At 32.7% G+C, this 22,160-nt stretch overlaps 1 non-coding gene across 1 annotated transcript; it reads left to right on the top strand.

The window, feature by feature from the left end:
- The first annotated feature begins 8,678 nt into the window (after positions 1-8,678).
- Smp_tRNA_00498_Pseudo_TTC.1.1 lies at positions 8,679-8,750 on the top strand. The gene has a single exon. It is a non-coding gene (tRNA).
- The last annotated feature ends 13,410 nt before the right edge of the window (positions 8,751-22,160 follow it).

The following is a 22,160-nucleotide window of genomic DNA, read 5'->3' as shown; positions in this document are numbered from 1 at the left end:
GAATCTCGCGAGGCGGGATCGTGGATGCGTACAACTGATAAGTCCCACAATAGGACGAAATGGCTGTCCAGTGCTTCCAGGTTTTCCATGGTGATCTAGCTTCAGTTGACGCATGATCTCAACTATCAAAAAAATTATTTATTTTCATTTCAACGTACATGTTATGTATATATTCATATATATTCATATATGCATAACCGTCCCGAAAATGAAATATTTGAAAGACAATATTTATTATCTAGAAAACAAGACTTTTATAAGTCTTGTATAAAGAAAGATTTTTATATTTTTTTCTAGTTATGTTCTCAGGTGAGTGTAATAACAGTTTTACATAAACAAATTTGTACAGGACTTAGTTATGTTAAGGTTGATTAAATTAAAGATCGATTTCACTAAACAGTTTCAGCCTGAAAAGAGAATGAATACATCATGGTAACTGATTGTTGCCACATGAAAATATATAACCTTAATTAGGTGATTTCGAGCCTTATGACAAACGATCACATACTGAACTTTTAAATTTTCAGTAAAAAAAAAGACATTTTCTACATGAAAGCCATGTCAGTCATGACTTCCTTAAGATATCTTTGATCGACAAACTGTAATCAGGATAAGTTAACTATAGCTTTGATATTGGAAGACTACAATAATTTTATTATATATCAGGTCTTAAGTTCTTTTTTATTCGAGCATATACAGTTGAAAAATAATCATTATATCAATTTATAAAATGCTTCTATAAATAAACCAGATTCAAAATTATTTTAAGTAAGAATTCATTAATTCGTATCATAAATATCCACTTTACTTTATGAATACAACTGATCAAAATTAGGAAGATTAACTAATCACAAATTTCGATAGTTGAGATCATGAATCAATTGAAGCTAGACCACCATGGAAAACCTGGAAGCACCGGACGGCCGTTTCGTCCTATTGTGGGACTCCTCAGTAGTGCACGTCCATGATCCCACCTCGCGAGATTTGAACCTAGGACCACAAACTGTTTTAGTGTGTAATTGTTACAAGTTAGTTTGAGTGCGGATTAATATTTCTCGGAATCACTTCAATCTCTTAAGAAAATACTCAAGTTTAATTTTAATCATCAGCTTAACATTGAATAATTTATTCAGGTAGTATAGTAACTAATTATCTGTCAATGTAAAAAATACTTTAATCATTTAGAGTTCATCTTTTTCATCATACTAATAAAAGTGATCACGAGGCAAGCGCTAACTTGGAATCCGGAAGGGAAACAGAAAAGAGGAAGGCCAAAGAACACATTACTTCGGGAAATAGAAGCAGATCTGAAAAAAATGAATAACAACTAGAAAGAACTGGAAAGGATTGCCCAGGACAGAGTTGGATGGGGAATGCTGGTGAGCAGCCTATGCTCCTCGACGAGGGGTAACAGGCGTAAGTAAGTAAGTAAGTAATAAAAGTGAGTTATTTTATCAATTTTCATGTAATAATCTCTGTTTTATCAATGTTTATTCTGATTAAGAAATAAAATTAAGAGATTTCTCTTTAGAAAGATGAAAGCAAAGCCTGAAATGTACTTAGTAAATTTCACTATATGAATAATTGTTATTATGTTACTAATTAACAGAAGTTATGTTAGAAAGAAAAATGGTTTGGTCATCAACAAGTCAACTTATGATTTATACGGACAATAGATGACGACAACAATAATAGTTATCATTATTTGAATGAAACAAAATGTAGATACAGATAAAAGTTTCATAATTATGTTAAAGCACATGAAGGTAAGCTGACAATAGTTTGAAACCTGAAATTCCCACTTCTTCATATTCACTCCGCATTACATGTTCTTTTACTTACTTACTTACTTACGCCTGTTACTCCCAATGGAGCATAGGCCGCCGATCAGCATTCTACAACCCACTCTGTCCTCAACCTTCCTTTCTAGTTCTATCCAGTTCTTGTTCATTCTTCTCATGTCTGTCTCTATTTCTCGGCGTAATGTGTTCTTTGGTCTTCCTCTTCTCGTTTGACCTTCAGGATTCCATGTGAGGGCTTGTCTTGTGACGCAATCGGGTGATTTCCTCAAAGTGTGCCCAATCCACGTCCAGCGCTTCTTCCTGATTTCTTCCTCCGCTGGAATCTGGTTTGTTGTCTCCCAGAGTAACTTGTTGCTGATAGTGTCTAGCCATCGGATCCGAAGTATCGTGCGTAGACAGCTGTTGACAAACACTTGTATCTTCTGGATAATGGCTTTCGTAGTTCTCCACGTCTCCGCCCCATACAGTAGAACTGTCTTGATATTTGTATTGAAAATTCTAACCTTGGTGTTGGTTGACAGTTGTTTTGAGTTCCAGATGTTCTTCAGTTGCAGATATGCTTCTCTTGCTTTGCCGATCCTCGCCCTCACATCTGCATCTGATCCACCGCGTTCATCAATGATGCTGCCCAGATATGTAAAGGTTTCCACATCCTCCAAACCTTCTCCGTCAAGTGTAATTTGATTGGTGCATATTGTATTGTATCGGAGAGTCTTGCTTTTGCCTTTGTTTATATTGAGACCTACTGCTGCTGAGGCTGCTGCTACACTGGTCGATTTCTCCTGTATTTGTTGTTGCGTTTGTGATAGAAGAGCCAGATCATCCGCGAAGTCTAAATCGTCCAGCTGCATCCTGCCTGTCCACTGTATCCCGTGCTTTCCTCCAGTTGTTGACGTCTTCATCATCCAGTCGATCACCAGGAGAAAGAGAAAGGGTGAGAGTAAGCAACCTTGTCTAACACCGGTCTTTACTTCAAACGAGTCGGTGAGTTGTCCTCCGTGGACGATTTGGCAGTTTAGTCCATCATAGGAGTTCCGTATGATATTGACTATCTTCTCAGGCACACCGTAGTGTCGAATAAGCCTCCATAGTGTTGTCCTGTCCACACTATCAAATACCTTCTCGTAGTCAATGAAGTTGGTGTAGAGTGATGAATTCCATTCCATTGATTGTTCCACAATGATCCGCAGAGTTGCGATTTGATCTGTGCACGATCTATCCTTACGGAATCCAGCTTGTTGATCTCGAAGTTGGGCGTCCACGGAATCCTTCATCCTGTTTAACAATACTCTGTTGAAGACTTTTCCTAGTATTGAGAGAAGAGTGATGTCCCTGTACTTATCTCACTAGCTGAGATCGCCTTTCTTTGACACTTTTATAATGTGTCCTTCTTTCCAGTCTGTTGGTACTTGTTCTTCATCCCGAATCTTTGCGATCGCTGCTACATCTGCTTTCAGTGCTTCTGCTGGAATGTTTTCTGGTCCTATTGCTTTGCCGCTCTTGATTTGTCTAATGGCCATGCTAATCTCCTCAATTGTTGGTGGGCGAACATCGATTGGGAGGTCTGTGGGTGCTGCTTCGATGTTGGGTGCGTTCAGTGGAGCTGGTCGATTCAAGAGTTCTTTGAAGTGTTCTACCCACCTGTTTCGTTGTTCTTCAATGTCGGTGATTACTTTGCCTTCCTTGCTTTTCACTGGTCTTTGTGGCTTACGGTAATTTCCAGCAAGTTTCTTTGTTGTATCATACAGTTGTCTCATGTTTCCCTCTCTTGCAGCCTTTTCCGCTGTCATCGCTAAATCTTCCACATATTAACATTTGTCAGTTCTGATACTCCTCTTCACTTGCTTGTTTGCCTCTGTGTATTCGGCTTGTGCCTTAGCTTTTTCCGCTCTTGTTCGGCTGATATTGATTGCTGCCTTCTTGTTCCTCCTTCCTTCAATTTTATCCAGTGTACCAACAGTGATCCATTCCTTGTGATGGTGCTTCTTTTGGCCCAGAACCTCTTGACATGTTGAGACGATTGTCTCCTTGATACCTTTCCAGTTGCTCTCCATGGTAGTTCCCTCTCCATTGAGTAGATCATGAAAGGCCTGGAACTTGTTGCTGAGGGCTATCTTGAATTTGTTGAGTTTGTCAGCATCTCGAAGAAAGGCCGTATTAAACTTTTGTGATGTTGTCCGCCCCGTTGTCCAGTGCTTCTTAAGTTTTGGTTTCATCTTGGCGACCAGCAAATGATGATCGGATGCTATATCAGCTCCTCTTCTGGTTCTCACATCCTCCATCGTCCTCCTGAACTTTTTGTTGATGCGGATATGGTCGATTTGATTCTGTGTAGTGTGATCCGGTGAAATCCAAGTGGCTTTGTATATGTTTTTGTGTGGGAATATGGTGTCACCTATGACCAGTTTATTGAAGGCACATAGGTTTGCAAATCTCTCACCATTTTCGTTCCTTTCTCCCAGTCCATGTCGTCCCATGACGTCTTCGTATACAGTGTTGTCCATTCCAACCTTGGCATTGAAATCTCCCATCAGAATGGTCAGGTCCTTGGTTGGGCACCTCTCGAATATCGACTGCAGCCTATCGTAGAATTGGTCTTTAGCGTCTTCATCGTAGTCGTTGGTAGGCGCATATCATTGGATGACGTTCATTGTAATGCCCTCTCTCTTTGTTTTGAAGGAGGCTTTGATGATCCTTGGTCCATGAGATTCCCATCCAATAAGTGCATTTTGTGCTTTTCTGGACAGCATCAATGCAACTCCTTGTGTATGTGGGGCGTTTTCTTCTTCATGACCGGAGTATAACAGAAGTTCCCCTGAAGATAGTCGTTGTTGTCCAACCTGTGTCCAATGTGTTTCACTGATTCCAAGCACCTCCAGGTTGTATTTTCTCATTTCTGCAGCGATTTGGAAGACTCTTCCGGTCTCCCACATTGTCCGGACATTCCATGTACCTATAAAAATTGTCGCTCTGGTTGTAAGAAGGTGCATCGGCCTCATGATTTCCGAAGGAACTCGGCTTTCATCATGAGACGTCATAATTATTCCTTCAACTCGGAGGACAGAGTTTGAATGGTTTGAATATTTTTTTCTGGTTAGCGTCTTTTTAGCGAGTTAGTTTTCTACGGGATGGGGTCGCTAACCCCATGCTCAACCCTCCTCTTTTATTCGGGCTTGGGACCGGCAGTAACCCCCGGAGGAGCTACAGGCGGAGTTGCATTACATGTTCACAATTACAAAATTAGTCATGTTTCTAGATGATTAACTTTGACTACATCCTAAAACACAATAACCCACTCTCAAAATCGCATTATTGATTTTTTGTCTGGTTCTGTTGAAAACTATTCAATAACCAGTTGTTTATTCATAATTCATTATTGTAGATATTTCCGGCAAACAGTATAATATTTATTCATATTGTAAATACATTATGAAGTTTTTACTTTATTAGTTAATTATCGTTTTGTTTTCAGTAGAGCAAATAATCTTACAGTGTTTGTTCATGATTAACAGATACCTATTCGCACTTAGTTTAGTGAATATTTTTCATTCACATAAATAGAAAATAGTTTTATGTAATGACTCTTAAACATTTTAAAGATTAGTTGATAACAGCATTAGTGAATAACCTATAAAAAAGTTTATGTGACTATGTATATGAACTGATAACTTATATTATGACCATCTTAGCTAGTAAACATGACTCCTAGGTTCGAATCCATAAACTTTAAATATTGAACAGAACGTATTACTTTTACTCTTATTATTGTCCCAAACTCTATAGAAATTGTGAATACCCAGTCTATTAATCTTTTGTTTATGCAATACATTCTTATTGGTTTGGTTCTTTTGCTTCTTTTGATCATTTTAAATTTAGATCTCTATTCTGTGTTATTTCTAATTTTCTGAATTTTTCATGTCTCTATCTTTTTTTTTCTTTCCAGATTTATTTCACTAGATTATACTCCTTGAATAAAATCTTCAAACCCTAGTCTTTCCGATTATTGCTTATACTCTTACTACTTCTACCACTATGGGATTTGAATCGACAACTGCATCTCTGTGTTAATGTGGTATGGCAACTCAAACTGATGTACGTACGTACGAAGTTCTACGTTGTGACTGACCATTAGGTTATTAATTTCAGTAATTAAAATATGATGTAGATTTCAACAAAATTGCTTGGGTTACATAGCTATTTTATTCACATTATTTTTCTCATTTATTTATAAATAAATTATAAATTTTACTTTTCTTCTTTCGCTGTTATATTATTTCACTTATATGGCTGAGATTATTTAGTGTTTTCAGTTTCTCATCAATTAAATCTTCAATTCTTTTGAAAACGTTTACGTTCAAGGGAGAAATTTTTGTGAATCCATTATTATTATTGTTCTTTTTTTTAGATATGGCTAATTGAACTGAAATATACTTGCTTCATGAACAACGGAATCGTCCAGGAAAAATCTGTTTCTTCAAGAACTAATATACATATACGTGGTTAAAATGTTGTTTTACACTGAAATGAGTTTGTCAATGAGTAAAGAGATTAATGGACATATGGCCAAACTTTATAGCCTACAGTTAGGAATTGAATTATCTTAATAAACATTTTTGTATGGATATGTCAGAATTTAAAGATTTAAGGCTTTTCGTGTATCAAAAGCATTATTCTAAGTAAAATCATTTGAGTTAAAGCAGAATGAATAGTAGGCTACTGGAAATGTAAAATATTGCTACTAAAAACTTTCTAATTTATTCAATATCATCATTAGTTATATTTTTTCATGCTAATTACTAAAAATGTATGGATTTGTTTTAGGTTTCTTCCATGACGGGAACCTTTTTCTGATGTTAAACTGTACAGTATTCAAAATTAAATTAACATTAGTTCACCTTCATAGTAAGCAAAGATGGATAGTGGCTAGCAGTGGAATCCAGGACATGCGTTTCGTCCTATTTAGGACTCGTCAGCTGGATGTACCTGCATCTCAGAGTTGATGTTCACTCTGGGACTACAACCCAGTAACTTTCTTTTCAAACGCCATCGCGTTATCCACTTGGCCACTGAGTCCTAATAGCCACTTGTTTGTGCAATGAGATGAAGTTTAAATTCATTTAGTATTGTTTGTTTGGATCTACCCATTGATGTTTAGGACTGCTACTGGCCAGTCTCTAATTAGCATATGTGCAAACTGTGCGTATCGCCTCGATATAGCCTTATTTCACAAGCAAGTGGCTATCAGGACTCAGTAGCTACGTGGATAACGTGATGGTATTTGTAGCCAAAGGTAATGGGTTCGAGTCCCAGAGTGAACATCGACTCTGAGATGCAGGTACATCCAGCTGACGAGTCCCAAATAGGTCGAAACACGCGTCCTGAATTTTACCGCTAGCCACTATCCATCTTTGCTTATAACGCTTGTGAATTAACGCAATATCGAGGCAATATGCACAGTATGCACATATGCCAATTAGAGACTGACCAGTTGCGGTCCTAGACATCAATGGGAAGATGCAAACAAACAATACTAAATGAATTAGTTCACCTTTATTTCCCCAAGATTGGTAACTATGGAACTGATGAAATACGTAAATGGAAATTTTTAAAGGAAACACCTAAATAATTTTAAAAATATTGTCAAGAAATCAAATGCTGTATCATTGAATGTACATTTAGAATACAATTAAGTTTCAGTAAACTATTTATACAAGCATACATATATGTAAATAAATGCATATATCACCTAACACTAATGACTCAGTGTTAATTGAAAATCACACTATACGTCAATGTTGTTGGAGACTTGTTGTCTCATTTATTAGTCTTAGTATATTTTAACACATTTACAGTTATTAACAAGATTATATTTCTTAAGTTTAGATGGTAAAGATTAGCTTAATGATAATATATTATACTAATAAATTTATCGAAGCATTTGGTGAATCAGTTTTTAATAAAAAAGTTTATCCTAAATCATGATAGGTTATTCTACTAAATTTAAGTGGATTCTAATATGAGATCCATTTCATAGATATGAATCTTTATGAAAACTTATGTTACAACAAGCAGAAGTGAATAATCGTTGGTTTATTACAACACATATTTCCATTAATTCTTGATAGTTTATTTGTTAACTGGTAAACAACTTATAGGTAAAGTATCTCTGTGACTATTGTAGGTAAATAATAGTTATAATTTCCTAATATATGGGTATCTTCAATTGGTAAGTAGAGTGCTTTTTCATTTATAACCTTCTCAGTAATGAAATGAGAATCGATCCCGTAAACCAAATTATTCCTTTCGACCACCTTATTCGATTCAGTAATTATACCAATTAACTGAGCAGTTATATGAATGTAGTATTTTAAACAATCTACAAGAATCTTTCATTCCAACCTTTATAGTATTGGACGCTTAATTTATTTTTATTTGGACTGATCACTGCAAAATTACACAATCCCATATGAAATCACACCTAAGATCTCCAGATTTATTTGTACACATAATACCATTCATAAACTGACTGGCAATTCGATAGTTCGTGTTTTTCAAATGTAAAGTAGTCATATCCATTTCCAACAAAGTTAAAGATTTCTAGATTATGACAACTAAAAAGTAGTGAGAGTAAAACTATGCACAAAATAAATAAAAATGAGTAAACACAGACGATGCAGCTATTGGATGGTTTCTCATTTTTCTGAAAGTAAAATGCTATAGTGTGATCCCATTTCTGCTTAAAATAAAATTAGCGAAAAGTCTTTCTTTTTTTCATTGATTTCAATTCTATATCAACTATTGTAAAGTTATTTAAACAAGTAAACAACATCAAGTGAATATAACTTCACTCCATTGCACAAGCAGGTGGCTATCAGGACTCAGTAGCTAAGTGGATAACGCGATGGCGTTTCAAGCGAACGGTACTGGGTTCGAGTCCCAGCGTGAACATCAACTCTGAGATGCAGTTACATCCAGCCTACAAGTCCTATAAAAGAACGAAACGGATGTCCTGGATTTCACTGCTAGCCACTATCCATCTTTGCTTACAAAGCTTGTGACTTCAAGCAATATCGAGGCAGTCCGCATAGGATGCACATATGCCAACAAGACACTAATCAATTGCAGTCCTAAATAACAATGGGAAGATACGAGTAAACAACACCAAGTGAAAATAAAATATGATTTTAATTGAAGTTGAGATTCACACAAAACACTTCAATAAAAAACATAAGTGAAGTGATATTGAGTCACTGACCAATAAAATACACATGATTTCGAATAGTTGTAAAGGTTAGACATACAAATTTACCAAATGATCTGAAAATATTCTACCAGTTTATTTAGATTTTAGATTAGTTGCTATGTGTATGTTCACTACTGAAGATACCCAAACTGTTTTTGAATAGATAAAAATTATTCACTTTCTGGCAGGAGGTGATATTTACTTATTTTTGAAATATGTATAATTGACAACAGAATAATTTCGCTCAAATTGTTGTGAACAGAACACTAGTGGTAGACATTCGAATGTATTTAGGTACAAATTACAGACTATCTCACTAAATTCTGATAACAATACAACAAACAGTTAATTTGTAAAATAACAATCAATTGTCTCAATCTTCACTATTCTTTCTGTAAATATCAATCCATCTCCTCTAATCTCATTGTTTGTGCATTTTCTTACCAATTGCGCCTCATTTCAGTTCTTTCCTTATTAGTCTTCTGCCAAAATACATTCTATGTCTGACCATCACCATATACTACTTATATGGATATAAGCAGACCACACCACAAAATGACTGAATCGTTTGTTTTTTATGTTCACATGATTATTGTACTCATTCTACTACCTATGGAAATTTCTCTACAAACAATTTGAATATTATTTTAATAGTTTCATTTCCATAAATTGATCAATCATTATCATAAGTGATCTAACTCAAATGTCATCATATCTTATTATTATAAATATCATAATATATAGAAACTGGCGTCAATATTACTACTACTGAATCTGCTTATTTAACAGCAGATAATGTCTACGTAAATACCCCCTCATAATTATATTTCTATTTATTCTATCTGTTGACAAGTAGTACTTCGTTTGTTTTCTTATTTCAGTGATGAATATTTCTCTTTTTCAATGAACTAAATAAAAGGAATATTTTTTATGTCATTTATTTAAACAAATCATTTGTACAATGTATATAAATTTCTATGGAGAGTGTTAAGAATGGAAAATTCGATAGAAATTTGACTGAAATTGACAGACAAGTATGTTTAAACTAATTTGTAAAAAAATTGACAAAAAGATTTAGAAGCGAAATGTTTTTAAATGAGATGTAACATTGAAGTAATTCTGTTTAGTCAGACAAGAATTTCTGAAATATTGACATTTTAAACAAATATTTATCATCTAGTATCAACAATGTAAATGTAGAAACAACTTCTGGAGAGGTTATCTTACGTAAAGTCCCAAATGAGTGGACTAATAGATGGATGTTAGATGTTTCATTGAAGAAAGAAGTAAGTTTGAATTTTGTTAAGATTATATGAATATTGTGTGCTATAATGACCAAGTAGTGTCTCAATATGTAGTGTGAATGTGTAATGGGTAATTATTCGGGAGATTTTCAAAGATTTTATTGGAAACTCGTAACACATGGAATGAATCAAATTCGAACTGAGACATTGGACGACCACTAATTGGTTAAAACTGAGGATGTAAACGATTGGATATTAATAATCACGTTTGTTTACATATTAGGTCGTTATTGCTTAGTGCTGAGAAACCTAGGAAAAGATTAACTAACTTGTTCAATACTTCTTGGTTAGAAGTAGTTCTTCAGCTGACCTCCAGAAGCAAATATTTTTTTCTTCCTTCAAAAATTAAGCAAGTTTACTAGACAGAACAGCATCATCTTGATAAAATCGGAAGGAAAATTCAAACCAAAAAAGCATGTAGAAATTTGATAGTTTTTAATCTATAATTTAATGTGATCAGTTTTCACTGTAAAAGAAATATTTTACTCTCTTTAACTCATAGGAAGAATCTATTATAAGCTTAATTTCTGTCAACTGGTCATTGTGTAGTGAATACTGTTTTCTCAATATCTTGTTGCCTATTGATCGAACTATTAATTTGACACAGAATTCATAAGCTCATTAAAACATTATATCCATGCATTTTATACCGTTGCTGATGATTCGAAGCTTCGTACCTACAGCCATGTGAAAATTCCGATTATTTTTATGACTATTTGGTTTTAAATGTTTAAACATCAAAGTAATTTACATTTTTTAATCACTAAGTAATACAAACACCCAAAATATTTGGAAATGTTGAAATGATGATTTATTCTTGGTGTTTATTTTGATGAAAAAATTTGGTATCAATATAACAAATTACATAGTTGTTCAGATTTATTTTAATTTTCCAAACACCACTATGGAAAAGATTAACTCACTTCATGGGCAGAAGTAGCATGTCTGTAACTTATTAGTTTTCTGATGTGTTATTGTTACGTTTTTTAACACTGATTACATTAATTTCCTTACTATTTCATTTATTATACATCTGATCCAAAAATGAATTAGTTCTGGTAATAACGAAGCATACTATTCACCGACAACATTCATGCGACTGTGTCTTGGTAGTGTTGAAGAAATATTGAGAATTTTTAAATATAATGGATAGCAGCTAGTAGTGGAACCCAGGACACGCTTTTCGTCCTATTTGGGACTCATCAGCTGGATGAGCCTGAATCTCAGAGTTGATGTTCACTCTGGGACTCGAACCCAGTACCTTTCGCTTCAAACGCCATCTCGTTATCCACTCAGCTACTGAGTCATATAATGGGTATGAATTGGAAATTTATTCTGATGTTATTAGAATATTTTTATTATTGACGATAATTTAACAATCCAACAAAGATTTTTGAATAAAATACTATGAATAACAATGCACTATACTATTTCTAGCCATTAAAACCCAGAACAAATAAACATCTCGCGGGATTCGAACCCAGGACCTACAAGTGAGTTTTCATAGCTGTTTGTAAACTGAAGTTTATTTTTATTTTAGGAAGCTTTGAAGTCATACGATTACATAACACTAGTTACGATTACTTACAGTCTTTTAAATTACTAAAATCTCCACAAAACCCCTTCTGAAAATTTGATATTAATACAGAAAAAACACTTACTGATAATAATTTTCAATGGTCATTACGCTAAAGTTCCAATAATCTTACGATATGCTGACTTTATACTTTCTTATTTTTTTTAAGAAAGATGTAATATTAAAGTCAGAAATGTTATCTAACCGGAAAAGCTCTCTTCTTTTGTTATAATAAAATTTTAGCATTTTGTAAAATACTACTGAAGTTTTATAAAGATATTTTTTTTCATTTTTTTATTGTTCTTTTAAAACAATCTTTTTAAATGTTAACCTCCAAAAAAAATAAAAAATTCCCAAATAGATTATAAAATATAACTTTGTTAATACAAAACACATTGTATACGGTTTTGTAGAGTATAGTCCAAAGCATCTTGTAGTGAACAAGAACACGAGTGGGGACAATCGAATGTATTTAAACACAAATTACAAACTGTCTTACTAAAATCTGGTAATCATACAGTAAACAGTTAATTTGCAATATAACAATCAATTGTCTCAATCTTAACTGTTCCTTCTGCAAATATCAGTTCATCTTCTCTAATTTCAATGTTCATGTATTTTCCTACCAATTGCGCTTGTTTTCAATTCTTTCCTAATCAGTCCTCTGCCAAAATACATTCTATGTCTGACCATCACCATATACTACTTTTGTGGATATAAGTAGACCACACCACAATCTAACTATCGGTTAATCTCTACGGTTTTGATGATTTTTAAGTTTAACATTATTGACCATTGGTTAAAGAATAACACTGAACATTTAATAACTCCCGTTATATTTTTTATTGACAATCAATAGTTGTATCATAATTCAAATAAAATAAGTAAACGATGTAAATAAATCGGATTTCATCATCATCATCATCATCATCTAGAAATCAGAAATCATATTTAACACTTTTTATATAATGGTAATGAAACTCTAATCTTTTTAACCAAATATAAGACATTTTTTTGTAATGTTCCATTAAAGTACATATGCTTATATTAGTAAATATCAAAATTTGTAATCCATTATTATTATTATTACTATTATTATTATTATGCATATTTTCCACATTACAAACAAATCACAAATTATTCAAATAATTTTGTTGTTATGTTTATTTATTTGTTATTTTTGCTTTACCATTTCTTGATCTACTTGTTCCACGTCAATATAAACATTGTGTTCATTCATTTTATTTTAAACAAGTGTATATATTTTATCTGAATGAAAGTAGATTGGTTATGGAAGAAAATTTTTAAGATTGAGGAAATAATGGCTAAATAGAATGTGAAATTTGCAAACCATTATTTTTCTTATTTGATGAAATATACTTACTTTCATAAGATGAATATAAGTAAAAAAAAATGATTTATTTTTATCATTATAACATTAAATAATATGGAGGATATTTTGGCACACCACTTTGAGTATGGATTGTTTTTTTCCCAGTTTATGAATCTTATATAATATATGCAAATATATTAACATATATAAAGGAAATGAGATTCATACTTACAATTGGAACAAATTAATCACATTCATAATAATAATAATTGCTTCGAAAACTTGTATGATAGGATATATATATATATATATATATATATATATATTGGAATATATATAAAAATGCTAATCAGTACATTTTACAGATTGTACCTGGTAATTATATGAATAAAACAAATTAAAAAGTGTTAGTATTTAATCAGCTTGTGGGAATAAATACATTTTAACCATTGTATTGGACTGAATTAACTGAAAGGAATCGTGATAAAAAAGGGTATTCATTTAGTTGCTAATTAAAGATTAAGTTTTCTTTTCAGGAAAGCCTTAGTGGTTTGTTGAACATTAAAGAAATGGAAGTACAAAATAGGTTTGTTTGGTTTTAGTGTCAAATTACCCTTCCTGAACAACAAGTTAACAGAAATTACCAATCAGAAATGAAAATTGGAAAACAAAATTCAGCGGAAAGTTCTGTTGTAAAAAAAACTTACTATTATATATATATATAATTCTCTTTCCTAACATGAATTATGGTTTAATAACCAATGGAACTCATTAATTAACATCATTTCGTCTAAAGCAAAAACATGATTTATGAGAGATTATTTGTTGAGATCTGAGGTCGTCAATACGCTACTGTCATAATAGCATATTTGAATCGACTGAATTGAATGAAAAACTAATTTGAATTCTTGGATTTTTTTTCTGACGTTTCGTGACTCAGTGTAAGCCACTTCTTCAGACAATAAATAACCAAATTAAAATTAATTCGAGTTCAAATACTACAACGGAACAACACGAGTATTATGTCTTGTTCCGTTGTACTGTTTGCACTTGGATTAATTTTAATTTGGTCATCTATTATCTGAAGAAGTGGCTTACATTGAGTGACGAAAAGTCAGAAAATCTAATTTTTCTACTCATTGGGATATTACAAATATATTATTTATTTATAACAATCTATCCAATGCTCAATTTATTCAAAATTGTCAAGTCAAAACTTGATAATGATACCTCCAATTTGAACTCTGTTTAAATTCTATGTCTAAAGAAATTTAAGGTAAACAAAATCATAACTCATATTAATGTTTATTTATGTGAGATGATTTATGGCAGAACAAAATAGATGAATAAGCTCAAAAAAGAAAATAGGATAAAAGTAAAGGCATCTATAAAGTAACAATCAGTCTACTAAAGTTGCATATGCTTAAACATGAATACAGTCTATGAACTATAAAGAATTAATAGAGATGAATAAACATAACGGTGGCTATAGGTATATTTCAATTGAACTCAATAAACGAAAGTTCAATTCACAATGTGGAAAAGTTTACTTTTATGATAAACACAAGGCAACATTATTATTACTACATGATTTAGTGTTAAAACCTTGAGTTAGTCGACTGGATTATACTCTGACTAAACAATCATTCTTCTCTAGATTAAACAAATTTCATAAAACAGAAGTAAAACACTGACCGGATATAATTGTCGTTTGCACAGATAATATTTAATTGAGATAAAATAATAGTAACTTAGTTACTAAATAACAACTGATTAATCATGAATTGAAATGAATCCCTCAAATCATTCATTGCTGTTACCTTTTTAACTGTCATATCACTCTTAAGGACTTGGTTACCAATCAGCAGTCACTTTTTGTATACGACTTTAAAATATTACTAGTTTATTAGAAAAATGTAATTGTTTCAAGTGAATGAAATAAATTTCGTTAATTATCTTATTATCCAGAGGTTTGTTTGTGCATTTTAGTCACTAAACTTACATGTTTGTGTGGACACACGTATGTAGGGAGGAGTAATCGAACAATGCAATCAAGGGTTATGGAACATGTGCCTAGATGGCTTTAAAATCAGTTCATGTGAAATGATCCTATCAACGCGTGGAATGAAAAACCATGCTTATCGATAGCAAAGCGCATAAGTGAAACCGGGCATAGAATTGACATTAATACAGCCCTTAAAACGTATAAAAATTGTCAAGGACGAGTTCTTAGGTTTATAGAAGCTTTGGCTATTCGCAAACTCAAACCTCCTTCATGTGTACAGAAACAATTTATCGTGGGATGCAAGTATATCCAGCTGATTAGTCCCAAGTAGGACTGCTAGTCACCGTCATCTTTTTCACAAATCTATAGTTAAAAAGTATTGTTTATGGTTGTTAAGACAACTCCAGACAAATAAGACGTTATTGACGTTATTCGAATACAAATTTGTCAAACTGCTTGAATCGACAGATTTTAATTATTAAGGTAACGTACTAAAAATTAAAACAATGGAGTTTTATTCTGAAACCTTGGTAATAACTGATTAGACTGAAAATAAGATTTCGAACTGATTAATGCAGTAATAAAATAATTCCTTTTGATAAATAAACAGAATGAAAAACCAGTCCTATATCTTTTCTTTAAACAGGTGTTTACAACCTATTTATTACAGTTAAAAAAGTGCATTGTTTATTTGGCCTTTTTAAAAAATCAACATAACTATGACTGATTCTCACATTTTAACTGGCAGACATTATTGAGACAGTAAGGATACATACTTATACATATTTAACAAGAAAATACCAATTAAGATGGTTTTACTGCAGAAGGAGAAGTAAAACTAAAAGTTGCTGTCAATGATATCAAAGCATAGCACCAATAATTCACAATATGGATGAAATAGAAGTAATATATCTATTATTGATAAGGACATTATTAGGAATTTAATACTTAACACACTTATTTGATGTATTTTGACCATGAAGTTAATGTTTTAATTTAATTTGAAATGAATCAGATTACTTTGCGGGCGAATTCCAGTTAGGACAACACGCGCGTTCCGAATTCCACTGTTTACCACGTTCCATCTATTCTATGTTATTGTTTTAATTTTTCCAATAATATATGGCTATTAGATTATTGAAATAAATGTAAACATTTAATGTATACGTTTGACATCTAGTGGTGTTTAATCAAAATCAAACAGTTAAAGCGCTCACCTTAGAGAACGCGAAATTATCAAATACGTCCTAATGAGCTATAAATTATTCTTTTGATTTCCATATTCAAACAAAAATACTAATTACTGACAGGTATGAATCGTTCATTTTATTATACAAAAAACCCAGAGCGAAAGCGATCATTTATTCCCCCCCCCCTCCGATTCAGGTGATAACAGAAACACCAAATCAAAGTTACGTTTTATGTTATCAGAAAATATCTTTTAAGATAATGGAATGGCTATTGATTGTAAATAATAATTCTCTTCATTCATAAATCGATACTAACAACTAACTGTACGAACAGAAACTTCATTCATTCATTCAAAGAAGACAGATAACTATATGTTATTCACACAGTGTTTATTTTCATTTCGACATTTTCTGCTTAAATAAGCCTATTACACATCTGTTGACTGTTTCAAAATCATGAGGTAAACCTCGATTCTAAAATGTTGGTATACTACTGTTTGACAAAACTGTTCAATGATTATCATGATTCTTTTGTTATAAACTTATCATAAAATTTGAGAGTGGATTCGTTGCTTTTTTTCTTTCGCATAAAATACCATGTTGAGTATGACGTTTGATATTCGATATACGTAATCATTTTTGTTTGACAAAAAAAACATCTCCTAATTATTGGAATGTGGCAACAACCTTGTTATTTCTAATATATCTTATAGTTCTATCAAAGATTTAAGTGATTCTTGACAAAAGATAAAATAAATTAACTTTTCTGTCAATTTGTATGAGAATCAAAGATTTAAAAATCTATCATCTTAACTCTCATATACACTTAGTCTCTTTTTCTTTACATTTTCTACAATTGATATTTTGCCTACCGTAATTATTTTTAGACTGTTCAGTTGTAAAATGAATTATCTTTTTTGTTTTTTTTTAAATTAAAAAGTTAAGCTCTTTCATAGTTTGTTTGAATTCCAGAAACAAAGTATAGTAATTTATTTTTAACTTGGTAAAATCACTATTTCAAGACATCAACGCTGTATTTTGTATTAAGCCAAAAAAGATCAACTGTCGTTTATTATGTCTTTACATCCTTTTTTTGTACATTCTTTTCGAAGTGAATTCCTAGCGACATGATATGTATTATCATTGTAATAACTGGCAATTTAGTTTATGTTGTTATCCTTTAGTTAATCTTACCATTTTCAATCAATACTCCCAGATGGTGATTAAATATTTTAAAGTCAATATCAAAAAAAGAATTTGGATAAATGAAAAGAAAATATAAATGTAAAATAGAATAATGGGAATAAATATGAAAAGAATTTAACGAAGAATCTTTTCTATACGACGGAATTATTTAAGTTGTATATTTGTATTTATGGTTGTTTTGTAAATATATTAGTCTATAGAAAGACAGAAAAGATTGCAAAATAAAGTGATTCGAGATTTTGAAAATCAAAACAGGGTATGTAGTAATCAGGGAGTTGAAGACGAATTACAGGATGAAAATAATTTACAGATCAGAATTATGGAAGATAATTGTCCATTTGACAGATATGAAGAAAAATGAAAAATACAAAGGTCATAATATCAATTGAATAATAATCATGAATAATTGTTAAACAATAATAATGATTGATTACGGTTTAAAATCACAAAACAACAATAAAAACAAAAAAATACTACAGAAGGGAACTAGAGCCAAGGGAGGGTGAGAGGTTGGACATATAGTTTTTTCACGCAGAGTTCGGGTTTGAATTGGTGGATCGCCAATATCTCAACAGTACTTAAGCTTTTGATTCGGCCCCCAATCCATTATTTTGAAAGCAAACTCCTCTGGGGGCAAGTTGTCCAGAATTGATTAGGTACTCCTGTATTGAACTGGTGATTGTTTTCAATTCTGTTTCTATTCAGTGACAAAATGGGTTATACCTACAAACAACTAAAGAATATCAATAACTGAACATTTTTAAATTGTCTCACCACCTCTACAAACATATTTATAAGTAAACTATAAAAATCTTCAATATTTTCTCAGTTAAGTGATATACATCTTTCTAAAAGTTATATGTAATAGGAACAAAGTTTATGCAGAATATTTATGAAACACAGAGGGTATCTCTATAACTCACTAATAAACTTAGTTGAGTCATAAAATAGATAAGGATAAAGTTAACTTATTTCCTATTAATTATACAATAAGTTATTGATTAGTGTTAGAAATAGTTGATATTTGCGAATTATAGGTGCTAGAGCTTAATAAACTGTAATTTTATACTGTAGTTTGATATGATTGCTATTGTTTGTCCTTGTTATTTCTGTGGAATGCCTAACTGAATTGTGCTTGATAACAGAAATCAACCTTACATCCGGCAATGAGCAGTCAAAACACAAAGAATCAGGAAATAAATCAAACTGATATTTGAAAATACTACTCTTCATATTATTTATTCCCAGTCAGATTAATATTTAGATTTGTGTAATTTGAACTAAGTAGTAATTAATATCAATTAATTAATAACCTACTGTGTGAGTTCATCAAAATATCATACACTTAAGCATTCCTTGTCAAGATGTGATTAGATGTCACAGACGATTACGAATAAATCATTTTTATATATCATTCGCACTAAAATCGACCAAGTCACTCCTCACCAAATCAGTTCCCAAGCATAGATCAAGGCCAACTATACCCCAGTGTATTTGTCACAACAAATAAGTCATATCTTAGTCATGAAGTTTATTAATATATCGAAATTTTGGTAGAAAGAAATATTTGATTTGTTCCCATCTAGTGCTTACTTCATTCGGTATGAAATGTTACTGGTTAGATAAATCATGCTGAAGTACGCTGGCAGTATTTAACTGCCATAACTAGGTTGTAATGAAGATTGGTAATAAAACAATTAAATGTATACCGGCAACTACAGTGAATCGGAATTGTGGTAATTATATGTTATTTGAATATGTCACTGGTAAAAAGAAAAGTGGTATTTAGCGTGTACAATAGCTGAAACAGTTATTCGATACAGCAACGAATCCTTTTTTCAGAGCCTGAATTCTAAAGGTCACGAATTATGCAAAAAGTGCTGATAAAAGCATACACAATCCAAATGAGGGGAAGATTGATGAACATTAGGCAAATGACGAAGTTAATTTTTGATATCCAAGTGTACATGGGATAAGACGTGCAGTGTGTTAAATTTTTGAACCAGGGTTAGCAACTTTTCTTGATTTCTGTTGTAATGGCTGGTGCTATATCAAACCCACATAGGCTATTCTAGCTTCTAGATGTACCAATTTATTCATTCTTATCAAGCTACATTTTGACCTTGTCACTTATTCGGTTATCAAGCCTGACTGTTTTTATATGATCGTGTTTGCATGTATTACTTACTCTATTCATCGAATGTCTGTAACTTATTTTTGTTTGACTTGTAGTGACCTGCTTTTATGACGAGAACGCGATTGGTATATTGGAAACAATTATTATTATAACCAATTGTACCAGTGATTGTTTTACTGTACTAGTTTGTTTAACTGTACCAAAGGCACTTTTCCTTCCATCGCCTGTAACCTTGCACGAGCTCGCTTATGCTCGGTAATCCCCCTTGTAATCTTTGGCACGTCTCGGTATTCTTTCGATACCACGAGATCACCAACAAATATATCTTATTACAACCATTAACAGCCTTCTGGTTTTTGGCCTACCGAGGGATCCACGTCGATACCTGGCACGTAATCTTCCTGTAGTGGTGATCATAGTCAATCGCGACTCGATGCCATTTACAGACTAAAAATATGTATTCATGCTTGGAAAACTCGAGTTAGCTCGCATTTCTACTCCTATTTTTTTCGTTGCTCTCTCTCCTCTTTCCTTTCCCTATTTATCCGTTCAGATCAACGTATTCGAAATTCATTCTCGTATTTGACTTATTCAGTTTCGTTATTCAATAATGCAATTTAAGTCAATTATTATATATGAGGGTAGCTGGAATGTATATATCAATAGCAATCATTCATACGATCGAACTGAAGGCAGATAAAGGGCCAATAAAATGTAAAGGCAGTAATCATATTTGTGAAAGATTAGCTTAAAATGTACCACAATTTACCAGATGAGACTTTTATGGTATATCATAAATGGTTTTCTGAAATCACTTCGAAACCAATAGTTCATCTACATATCTTTTCTTAGAGTATCTAACATATATTTGTAGAGGAATTAGGAATATGATTGATGAGTTTAGAAGTATGTAATCTAGACTCCTAGTAGTTGTGAGGGATGTGACGTACTCAATGGTGATTTGGTACGGATGTATGATTGCGGGTCTTCAGTCAGGATGTGTTTAGTAAAACAAATTAAGTTAGCGTCAATATCAAAGACTTGCAGAACCTAAAAACCAAGATTGTTTGCTAACAAAAAACCTAACATATTTGAACGTCTGGCGCACATGTACTGAGATTCCTACGATACTACTCATAGAACGTGGGGTGCAGCGGTTAACAAATTTCAAGGACAAGTAGCTCCGTAAACTAGCGACCTTGTTGTTGAGCATATAAATTTCTGAGAACTGGCGATTAGCAAGAAGTATTTAGTCAAGCTTTTTTATAACATCACGTTCCGATACCTCATGCGAAGCACCACCCAGACAACTAGCTAGCTTTGATACTATCAGTTACATCTTTCCCTCTGATCATGATTGAAGTTTGGCTTTACTGGCTTTGGGATCATTTCATTGTAAGAGATTCGGATAGTAGTAATGTCGAACCCTTCATATCTAATACCTCTTCAGTCGTGAAACAAAGCCTGTAAATTTCTAGAAATTGAGATAGCTTGACTACTTACCTGTTCTAAACCTTTATTCAAGACTGCATCTAGGAAAAGCTCCCGTATAGCATGCACATGAAAGAAACCCAATTTTCCTGAAGCTTGTTCAAAGAAGAGCGAACAAACATAATACTTAAATTATAAAACAAACACCAATCGCCTTATTCGATAACACAATAGCAGTACATAAACCTCAAAAATAAATAACATTTTAAGTCTTCGACATTGATGTTAATCTCATTTGTTTCAATGGACACACCTAGCTGAAGGCTCTCATTCGTGCATCCGGACCAAACCGCTAGTGGATACGCCGTGCCACGCATCCCTTGCAAGTGCTTGCCAGCTTGGACCGAACGCTTCTCAACGTATCAGAGTATACCTTCAAACCCCTTCATTTCTGTCTTCCGATTTGACTGGGTTGATATACTTCGATTACAAAGGTGTTACGTGTAAAGGCGTTGTCAAATTCCGAATATTTGTGACATCTTCAGCAATGAACATGCAACTATCACAATTCGAAAAAAATGAAGTAAATTTGATCATAGTGTATCGTACTCTGTACATTTCTTCATTCCAACAGACCAGTTATACGCTTCAGCACGAACTGCATCTAATGGGACATACATTTAAGATAGCACGTGAATGAAGACACCCGAAAATTCGTACATACTTTTTCGAGGTTATAACCTGTAAATGGTGGGATCATAAAATCGAAGCCTGATGGTTACAAAAGATAGCTTGACATTTATTTCATTCGAGTAATTACTCAGGTAAATTTTTCTACTTGTCACCAATCAGTCACTTTTACCAATCCATACGTTGCCCTTAAGATTTGAAAAGGACAAAAATTCAACACATCTTTCCATGACTACTAACCTT

The sequence above is a fragment of the Schistosoma mansoni genome, chromosome 1 (assembly GCF_000237925.1).
Source record: "Schistosoma mansoni strain Puerto Rico chromosome 1, complete genome".
NCBI lineage: Eukaryota > Metazoa > Platyhelminthes > Trematoda > Strigeidida > Schistosomatidae > Schistosoma > Schistosoma mansoni.
Note: the sequence above shows the minus strand (reverse complement) of the source record. Positions and strands in the feature narration are given on the sequence as shown.